Source organism: Euleptes europaea, chromosome 1, assembly GCF_029931775.1.
Source record: "Euleptes europaea isolate rEulEur1 chromosome 1, rEulEur1.hap1, whole genome shotgun sequence".
Taxonomy (NCBI): Eukaryota; Metazoa; Chordata; class Lepidosauria; order Squamata; family Sphaerodactylidae; genus Euleptes; species Euleptes europaea.
This window is the reverse complement of record NC_079312.1, coordinates 66,663,412-66,674,312: the sequence shown is the minus strand read 5'-3', so window position 1 is coordinate 66,674,312 and position 10,901 is coordinate 66,663,412.

The following is a 10,901-nucleotide window of genomic DNA, read 5'->3' as shown; positions in this document are numbered from 1 at the left end:
CTGGCATGTATATTCCTGTGCTTCTGTTATTCCCATTTTTTGCCGAAATCTCATCAAGGGGATCGCCTCCTCATTGGTTAAAACGTCATAAGAAGATTGGTCTCCATACATTATGATTGGCCAGTCCACAGGACAAAGACTTAATTGCTAGCCTACAGAGATTGCTCAACACCTCAACATGCCTTCCTACTGATGCAAGAGCACTTATTTTCCATAAAAATAAATGAGAGCCAGTGTGGTGAGAGCCAGCGTGGTATAGTGATTAAGAGCAGTGGTTTGGAGCGGTGGACTCTGATCTGGAGAACTGGGTTTGATTCCCCACTTCTCCACATGAGCGGCAGAGGCTAATCTGGTGAACTGGATTAGTTTCCCCACTCCTATACAAGAAGCCAGCTGGGTGACCTTGGGCAAGTCACATTCTCTCAGCCTCACCTACCTCGCAGGGTGTCTGTTGTGGGGAGGGGAAGGGAAGGTGATTGTAAGCCGGTTTGATTCTCCCTTAAGTGGTAGAGAAAGTCAGCATATAAAAACCAACTCTTTTTCTTCTTCTTCATTGGCACAAGGCTCTGTGCGCCAGAGAAAAACAGCACCACTAATGGGATGGATGCTTTGATGCAACACAACCTACTCCAGATTTTTTTTAATGCCTACAAGTGGGTGATGCACAGTAAAATGATGAAAGTTGGCAACAAGGAATCAAACCAATGTATTCTCTCATTTGGCTTCACCTGTGATGAAAAAAGATTCAGTCCCTGGGACTTTAACTTACAGGGAGCTTTCCCAGTGCACTTGGCCAGTGGCAAGAAGAGCCAAGCCCCATTAGCTCTGCCAGCACTGTAGCAGCCACTGGGCTTAGTATCAGCTTACCAGCTGGAGATGGTGTGGAAGGAAATCATGGGTAAACCAAGGCCCATCATTAGCACCACTGGCTGGGTCTCTCCTGAGTAGCCCCTGAAATGCTAGCACACAGAACCACAGCGTGGCTTGCTCCCGAGTCTTTTTAACTTTCCAGCCTGCCCCTGTTTTGAATTATTTTAACAATTTTTAAAAAACTTCTGTTTACTTCATTAGTAATTCCTAGCACCTGAGTAGATTTTGGCCTGCGACTGCTCAACAAGATGAATTCAACCTCAAGTATGGAGTTGGATCCCACAGAGAATTTCTGCAGATGGGAGAGATTATTTCTTCCAATCCCTCCTCTTCGTGGCATACTTCTGACTCCTCCTGCTCTTTCCCAACAAACAGGATTTCAGGGGACATTTTGGGTTATTGCAGGAGTGACGAAGCAAGGAAGTTACATTTTGCAGATGGGAATCCCTTCTGTCAGTGGAAATTACTGGTAGGTCCAAGCCATTGTTTCACACCCCAAGATGCCATTCTGGTGAAATCCATCTGTATCTTGGTCTCAGGAATGGCTTAGATCCATATTTAATTTGAGTCATGCCTAGGATTGTCATCCTCCAGATGAGGCCTGGAGTTCTTCCAGAACTACAACTGATTTCCATACTACAGAGATCAGCTTGCCTGGAGAAAAGGGCAGTTTTGGAGGGCAGACTCTATGGCATCACAACCCCCCCCCGCCCCCGAGCTTCCCAAACTTCACCTTTCCCAAGCACTGCCCTCAAATCTCCAGGAATTTCCTAGGTCAGAGTTGGCAACCCTTATTCAAGCTACTTTGTAAAGCATTGCCTCACTATCCAAACGAGTGTTGGGGCTTCAGAAGGGGGCACATGGATTTCTTCTCCATAGTGGCTGTAAGTAAAGAACAAGGGTAAGAAATTGTAGTTTCAGAAATGAAGGGGAGGGACAAAGGGAGGGGAGGGTGATGTAAAGAGTAGGCCAAATATTGTCAGTTGGGTCAGAAAATGTATGAAGCCAGAGTGGATTGGAGTAGAATGCTAAGTAACTATCCACCACCATAAAGAAGGTCCCCTGGTTTATGAGCAGCAGTTGTTTACATTTGCTTGCTCATAAAATGGATTTTAAATAAACAGATCACTTCCTTGTATAGGCCTTGGCATGCAGCATTTTATGGTTAAAATAATAAAAAAAGGAATATTAAGCTGCTGGTATGTAAAATTCAATAAAGGATTTGCAAACCTTTTCCTGTTATGAAAAAAACTGAAAGAAAAAAATTAAAAGTGGGACATTTCTCAAGAGGATGTTTTTAAGTTTATTTTTTGTTTTAAGAAAAGTCAACATCTTTTTGGCAGAAAAGTAGGGTGGTTCCCCCCCCCCCCACTTTAGTACTATATAAGAATGTGATGAATTAGGCTTTATCCCACCTTTTGGACACGGGAGGCTCATGATCTCAGAGAACTGTTTGGAAAGGGGTCTTAATTTTTAGTACATTTCAGACAATAAACGGGCACCAGGTCAGCAAGCATGTGCCAGATTCATCACACTGTGGACAATGGAGCTATTAATAGAAAGGACCATTAGGGCATGTATTTGATTGCAGTACCTTGCTGAATCAGGTCCACGTATTGTTTTTAAAATTCCTCCAGAAAAAAAAAGAGAGAAGACCAGGGTCTAATTATATTCTGAAGAGGGTCTCTGCCAGATCTGAGCTGGTGCCAACATTTTAGTCTTCAGTCCTCTGATCCATTCTTCACTAATCATATTTCTATCCTTACCACTAATAAAAGAGTGCATCCGGTAAATGTAAAAGGGTGTTAAATGAATGTTTCTATTCTTGAACATTTATTGTGTTTGGGTCACTGTTAAGGTACCAGGAATATTGTCCCAGTGGGGTAGCTGTGTTATTCTCTATTAGCAAAAACACAGGAGTCCTGTGGCACCCAAAAGAACATAAGAAAGGCCATGCTGGATCAGACCAAGGTCCATCAAGTCCAGCAGTCTGTTCACACAGTGGCCAACCAGGTTCCTCTAGGAAGCTCACAAACAAGACGACTGCAGCAGCATTATCCTATGACTACAAAATTTATTGTAACATAATGGCTCCTGCAGGTGTCTCCCTTTTAACACAAGGGATATGGAATTTACCTAGCTGGTCCCTATCCTGACTTGTGTATGTGTAAAGTGCTGTCAAGTCACAGCAGACTTATGGTGACCCCACAGGGTTTTTAAAGCAAATGATTAAGCAGAGGTGATTTACCACTACCGTCCTCCACAAAGTCTTCCTTGGTGGTCTCCCTTCCATGTACTAACCTGCTTAGCTTCCAAGATCTGATAAGATCAGGCTATACTATACCATTCCACATCCCTTATCCTGACTCACCAGGTCTAAATAAGGAGCTTTCCAGCATTGTTTAGCACCTTTCCTTCAAACAGAAATAAGAACACTTCACCCTTTGGTGTAGTGGTAAGGGTGTCGGACTAGGATCTGGGAGACCCATGCTCAAATCCCCATTCTGCCATGAAAGCTTGGTGGGTGGCCATGAGCTAGTCCTCTCAGCCTAACATTCCTCACAGGGTTGTTGTGAAAATAAAATGGAGGAGGGAAAGTGATGGAAGCCACTATGAGTCCCTACTTAGGAGAAAGACAGGGTATAAGCGAAGTACATAAGTAATCTATAGAGCTGTGCCTGTTTAGCCTGTCTGGAACTTAAACAATCTCTCTTTTGTTATTAAAGAGTGAAGGTGCATAAAACACTAGGTTTTTCCTGATCACTTACTCCTAGTTACCATCAATGTAGGGTAAGCCTTGGGAATCTCCCCACAATCTCTTTTTCCATTGGCATGTGTGTACACACTGACCATAACGGTGTACCTACTCCCTAACCGGATTCATAGCTCAAAGTGGAAGAACATGCAGTGTTTGCATGCAGCTAAATATGTTGACCTTACTTACAACCAAGGATTGTAGTCTTTGAATCTTCTTATGTTTCCTCTTCCTTTGTTAAGTATTGCCGTCTGAAATTTTCAGAATTGCCATAATGGTAAAATCTAAACCAACAATCAAAATTTGCAGAATTGTCTATTGTAAATTCATCCTGTTCAAGTTCCTATGTCTCATTCCCATCAAACAGACAACTAGGCCTTGAGGTTCTCTCCAAAATAGAATTCTGAAGACCAGACCAAGAGAACGTTCAGTGATGTATGTGGTAAGCAGAAAACAGCATGGGGTAAAACCTGAAAAATGGCTCAAAGTCAGGTCTGAGCAAGGGACCAGGCAAGCAGGGCTTCTCAGAGGGGGAGAGAGGCCCAGGTCACTTCCATTTTTGGAGGCTCCAAGCTTTGCAGCCACTGATGGAGGAAGATATTAATTCATAGTGCGCACTACAGGTGATGTGTGGCCCAGTAATGGGATACAAGTTTAAAGTCGTTTGATGAATGTCTTCTTCTTTCCATCCTGTCAGTGAATCTTGAATGTATGTATAACATTTTGAGATAATGCCAAAAGTCTAAATTTGAGGCCCTCTGTGAATGTGAGGTCTGGGCCAAATGGCCTTCCTTCCCTCCCACTGCCATCACAGGCCCCATAGTCAGGCAAATATTATCTGAGTGAGAAGACTGAAGCAATAAGAAACTCTGGTTAGGCCAAGGAGCCATTCTAGTGATAGTGTGCTGTAGGCTCTTCATGAAGTGAGGGCTCAGTAAGGGGATGGGGGAAGGAAGCAGGAAGGAGGACTACAATTCTGATCAGAGAAGATGGAGTCTGAAGATGGGAGATCAGCAACATAGAGATCTGCTCTGTTGTCCCCCCCCCCACAAAAAAGACAAATTGCTGAGTACATGGCATATTATAACTGATAGTGACCTGAAGTAAAAGCCTAGTGTGGACCTGTCCCAAGAGTCAAACATTGAAGCTATTCTTGGACTTTTGTGTGATATGTAATGCTATTCATTAATAAATAACTTGGCGTGTCTCACCTTGTGTTAACATTTTCAATAAGCTATAAAACATTCCCTTAGAACTGTGTTGCTGGGAGATTGAAAAGCTGCTGGTAAAACTTACTGAAATGCAGACATCTAGTGGTTCCATCTATTATTGCACTGGTCTTTAAGAGGGCAACATGTACTATTTGAAAAGAAGCATTTGATATGTCCCCCCCTAACCAGGATTTGATTGCTTATTTTTACAGCAGTGTTGCCAGCTTCCAGATGGGGCACGGCGTTCTCCTGGAATTACTCCAGACTTCAGAGGATAACCCCACTGGGGAAAATGGCAGCTCCAGAGAGCAAACTCTTTGGTATACCATAGATTTCAGGTGAAATCCTTCCCCAAATTGCCCCCCTCCACTGTCACCACCTCCAGATCTCCAGGAACTTCCTAGGCTGGAGCTGGCAACCTAACAGTGTTTCCCCACCAACTTAATGGATACCAGACTGTGGTGACCACAGCATACTTGCAAGACCAGAAAGTTTTGTGCATTAAAATGGCAGCTTTATCTGAGAGATTGGTGCTGTAGAATTATTAAAACAAACAACCCTCCCATGCGCATACACTTTAAGAGATTACATGAGAGACACTTGAGGGAGAAATCCTGAGTATATCTACTCAGAAGCAAGCCCTATGTTATTCTGTGGGGTTTACTCTGAGGAAAGTGTCCTTACGATTGCAACCTTACTGCGTGTTTGACAAAATGTCTAGTAGATAAGGAGTTTTGACTCACAGTTTACTGCAGCCAGTGAGGGGATTTAACATGCTCGTTTTTTGGACCTGTACTGGTGTAATACCCCTTAATTGCTACTGCAATTGCCAAGTGCAATGTGGTTGTGCCAGAATCAAAATCGGCACCTGGTAGATACTGCCTGTAAGATGAATGGTGGCGAGTAATAAAACTGTTTTTCCCCTCCTGACAAATGTCTGCAATGCTTTCCCACATTGCACCATGCCAGTATAGAATAATTCAATACTTATTTTGAGGACTGTGCACGTTTTTTTTTTAGCTGTTGGAGCACACACAGTGGATTGATTGGTTTTCTAAAAGATGGGAAGGGCCGCAGAATACTAAAATGAGGTTGGCTTGGCCTTGAGTGGCCTTGGTTAAATCACCCTCTCTTATCTAATTTACCTCATACAACTGTTAAGATAAAATAAAACAAAAACAGACTTATCTGACTTGACCTATTTAACGTTCTGTATCACAGGAACAGCACCTGCATTCTTGTTGTGTGTATCATTTCTATAAATCTTTGAATTTGGAATGTGTCTGACTTTTGCTCACTACATTTAGAAAGACGTGTAAGAGAGTTTTATTCCAGAGGGCATTTGGTAGAGGGCGTTTCAGCTCATTTAGCTGTGTTTCTTTTCATTTTGTGCTTTTTGTGTATTTTGAATTGTTAGGGTGTTTTTTAATTCCATGTCACTTCATTAATGTGCATTTTTAAATTCTGTTAAGCTTTTAATCTGAGGTTTTTCAGGTATTTTCCACACACAGGAAAGCTTGTGTAGCCAGTGTAGAGAGCCAGCGTGTAGTAGTTAAGAACTGTGGTTTGGAGCGGTGGACTCTGATCTGGAGAACTGGGTTTGATTCCCCACTCCTAAACATGAGAGGCGGATGCTAATCTGGTGAACTGGATTAGTTTCCCCACTCCTACACACGAAGCCAGCTGGGTGACCTTGGGCTAGTCACAAGCTCTCAGCCTCACCTACCTCACAGGGTGACTGTTGTGGGAAGGGGAAGGGAAGGTGATTGTAAGCCGGTTTGATTCTTCCTTAAGTGGGAGAGAAAGTCGGCATATAAAACCCAACTCTTCTTCTTCTTCCTCCTCCTCCCTGTTGGAGGTACAGCTGCTAATACAACACGGTGGCAATGGGGCTTCCACACCACAGGTTTCCTCAGTAGTGTTTTTTTTAATTTGTGATTGAATAGCATTATATTGACATACCATTATGTATATGTATCAGGTTCTCCGAATTACCAGCCTTTGTTGTGGAGATATAAGGGAAAAAGGTATATCTTCACAAGGAAAGTGGCTAGAGACTTGCTTTTTAAAATGAAAGCTGAGAATTCAGAGACCCTGATACACACATAAATATAAAAGAAAGAAAAGCCCTAGTGACAGGGAGAGGAGATGGATGGAAATGGATGACAGAGAGAAGAAATGGGGAGGGGATGTGGCTCAGTGGTAGAGCATTTACTTGGCATGCAGAAGGTCCCAGGTTCAATCCCTTACATTTCTAGTTAAAATAAATAAATAAAGATTGGGTAGTAGATTATGTGAAAGACCTCTACCTGAGATGCTGGAGAGCTGCTGCCACTCTGAGAAGGCAATACTGGCTTTGATGGACCAGTGGTTTGGCCCATGACTGAGTCTCTGTGGCTAGAAATGGGAAATCACATAAAATGTTTTCTAAATAAACCTATACCAGTTTGGGTTTATTGCTTTCTATAAGGACAATCTATTTACTTTTAGTCCAATTCAAATATATGTTTTTATTGCAAAAGCCTAACTTTCTGCAGAGTTATAAAGTTCTATTATACCTCAAGTAACATTAGCGCAAGCAATGCCAGACAACTCCATCAGCTCTGACCTGGAGAAGGTTCATATTTTATACGTTCAGTCATTGACCTTGCTGCTGCAGAACTGTCAAAGAATTAACTTTGATGTTAGCTTTTATCACTAAAGAAGGAAGCTAACTTATTATCATAGAAACAAATGAATTGCGTCAAACTGAACTGGATTTGTTGACACATGTCTATTTCAAGCAACAAATGGATTTGTCATGCTTTTAAGGATTATGAATGACGATCTGCAATACTTACAAAATGTTTTAAATTGCTAAGCTTACTGAAGTAACTGAAATTAATTCAGGATGTTAGTTTCTGGGAATTTTCCACTTGTATGTTGTGTGAGGCATTGGGAAAACCCTATATCCAATGTGTAGGACAATATTTGTGCTAACGCTCACAGTCCCAAAAAGACAATACCCCTTTCTCATATAGCAGTTGATGGATAATTCTTTTATTTCTGATAAGGAAGGGGAATAGCTCAGTTGCCATTTTGTTACCCTTTGTTACGTTTTTGGATGAACACGGTTTTCTTTGGGATGTCCTAAAATGAATGATGCCCTGACCTGGATTGCCCAGGCTAGCCTGATCTCGTCAGATCTCAGAAGCTAAGCAGGGTCGGCCCTGGTTAGTATTTGGATGGGAGACCACCAAGGAAGACCAGGGTTGCTGTGCAGAGGAAGGCACTGGCAAACCACCTCTGTTAGTCTCTTGCCATGAAAACCCCCAAAGGGGTCGCCATAAGTCGGCTGCGACTTGAAGGCACTTTAAACACACACAAAATGAATGACAGACTAGCCCATTAGAAACAATGGGAGAGGCTGCACAGCCTATTGAAGATAATGGGAGCTGGATTGCCAATTGACTTGCATGAGCTCCATTGAAATACATTACAGCACAAAAAGAGTTGCGAAGAAAATGTGGAATGGATTTTCCAGTAAGGTCTCTAAGTTCAGTTACACTACTCTGGGACTGGAATGACAGCCCCCAAAGCGGAATGACAGCCCGTGGGACTAGCACAAGTGCTATGGGGCTGGAATGACAGCCCCCCGAGTGGAATAATAGCCATTCTGGAGGCTGTCATTCCGCTCTGGGGGCTGTCATTCCAGTCCTAGAACACTTGTGCTAGTCCCAGGGGCTGTCATTCAAACTTGGGAGGCTGCCATTCTAGTCCCAGAGTAGTCTATCAGTGCTTAGAGACCTTACTGGACCTTACTGGAAAATCCACTCCACATTCTCTTTGCAACTCTTTTTGTGCTGTAATGTATTCCAATGGAGCCCATGCAACTCAATGGGAAATCCTTGTTCCCGTTTTCTTCAATGGGCTGTGCAGCCTCTCCCATTGGTCTTGAATGGGCCAGTCTGTCATTCGTTAGCAAAGCTGTCGCGATATTTCCTCATTTCGATCTCACGGCATTTGACTACCAGACGCTCGCCACCTCCTCAACCGTTACGTAATTCGCGCCATGCCTGCAGCACTCCGCAATAAGGAAGGGAGCAAGCAAAGAGGTGTGGCGCGAGCAATTTTCTAGACAAGTGTCCGGTTCCCGAGTGCGTGTGCGTTAAGCGCCGTCAAGTCGCTTCCGACTCATGGCGACCCTATGAATGAAAGTCCTCGTGCTGATGGTGAAATCTCCCATGTAGGAGACCAAAGCAGCTCGAATATAGAATTAAGTAAATCAAACAGGCAGGACTACAGAGTCTTTTTCTTCTTGCAGTGAATCCACAGTGGGCAGCCCTGTGTTAGTCTGTCTGCAGTTGTAGAAAAGGGCCAGAGTCCAGTACCACCTTAAAGACTTAACAAGAATATTTTTCTGGCAGGGTATGAGGTTTCGTGAGCCACAGCTCACTTCTTCAGTACCTGAAGAAGTGAGCTGTGGCTCACGAAAGCTCCTACCCTGCCGGAAAATATTTCTGCTAGTCTTTAAGGTGCTCCTGGACTCTGGCCCTTTTCTTCTTGCAGTGATTTGGGAAAAGCGCAGCGAATTTCCAAAGTGCTCATTCTTTGCAACTCTTATGTATGAGCCAAACAAATAAAACATGTATGTACTAGATGCCTAATGTTAATGGCTCTGCTGTCTGCCTGATTCCCGACGACGTTTAACCGTCGCTCAGCATCCGTTGTGTTGCAGGGTGGCGGTTGTTTTCCAGCCCGTGAGGGAGAAAACTCACCCAGTGCGCGGTGTGCGCGTCGTTATTTCAAAGCCTGATAACAGAAGAGCCGGACGCCCGTTCGGCTCAGTTTGTTTACATTCTGACATCCTATTTGTCCAGGTAGCCTTGATAAGAACCGGAAGTGAGCGTCGTGAAGGAAGTGTGTCTCTCTCTATGGCTTGGTGCGGGAGTCGTTTCCTTCTTCCGGTGCTGCTGAAGAGTCTGGGCTGCCCTTTTTCCGGTTCACCGTATGTGAGGCAATTAAGAGCCGAGCGTCGCTGTTTGGACTCAGTTCTCTGCCCGTGACCCGCAGGTGCTTTGCTTGGGAAAGGAGGGAGTCGTTGCACTGCATGGTTGTTGCGAGCGGTTTCTTTTTTCTTTGCATATCGTGTGTGTGTGCGTGTGCGCACGTGTGAATAAATGCTTGCCAGTACTGCGTGCATCTGGTCGGGGTTCTGTTGTACCTGAGAGATCTAGTAGAAAAGGGCAAGAGTCCAGTAGCACCTTAAAGACTATGGCTCACGAAAGCTCCTACCCTACCAGAAAATATTTTTGCATTTAGAGAGCTGTGGCTCACGAAAGCTCCTACCCTGCCAGAAAATATTTGTGTTAGTCTTTAAGGTGCTACTGGACTCTTGCCCTTTTCTGCTACTGCAGACAGACTAACACGGCTACCCACTGTGAATTATCTTCCTGAGAGAACTAGGCAGGGCCAGTTCCAGGTTTGGGGGACCATCAAGCCCCTGTCATGACCTCCTTTCACTCGCAACACCTGAATACCCCCCCCCACCTGCTCGAGTATCTTTTTCCCACTTGCAAGCCCTTCTGCTGCCTGTGCTCAGTTGCCTGCACCACCTGCGCACCGTTTCCCTGCCTGCTGGCAAGTGTGTGTAGCTGGGAATGCTGCTGCCATTGCCACCACTGCCCACCGCCCACATGCCCTTCCTTAATGACTCTGGGCAGTTGGGAGCAGAGATATGGGCAGGTGGCAGGAGAGGTGTATGGTTAGGAGTCAGTAACAGTGGACCCCACCAGATGTCCTGAGCCCTGGCAGCTGCCCCACCTCAGTGTATGCTGAGGCCAGCCCTGGATTTAGGCATGCTCAGGGGGAGACCTATAGATCCATCTTTCCAAAAGCCCTTTCAAACACATGTGAACATTTGAAGCAGCCTTATACTGAATCAGTCCATTGGTCCATCAAGGTCAGTATTGTCTATTCAGACTGGTAGCTGCTCTCCAGGGTCTCAGACAGAGGTCTTTCACACTATCTTCTGCCTGTACCTTTTAACTGGAGATTCTGGGACCTTCTGCATACCAAGCAAATGC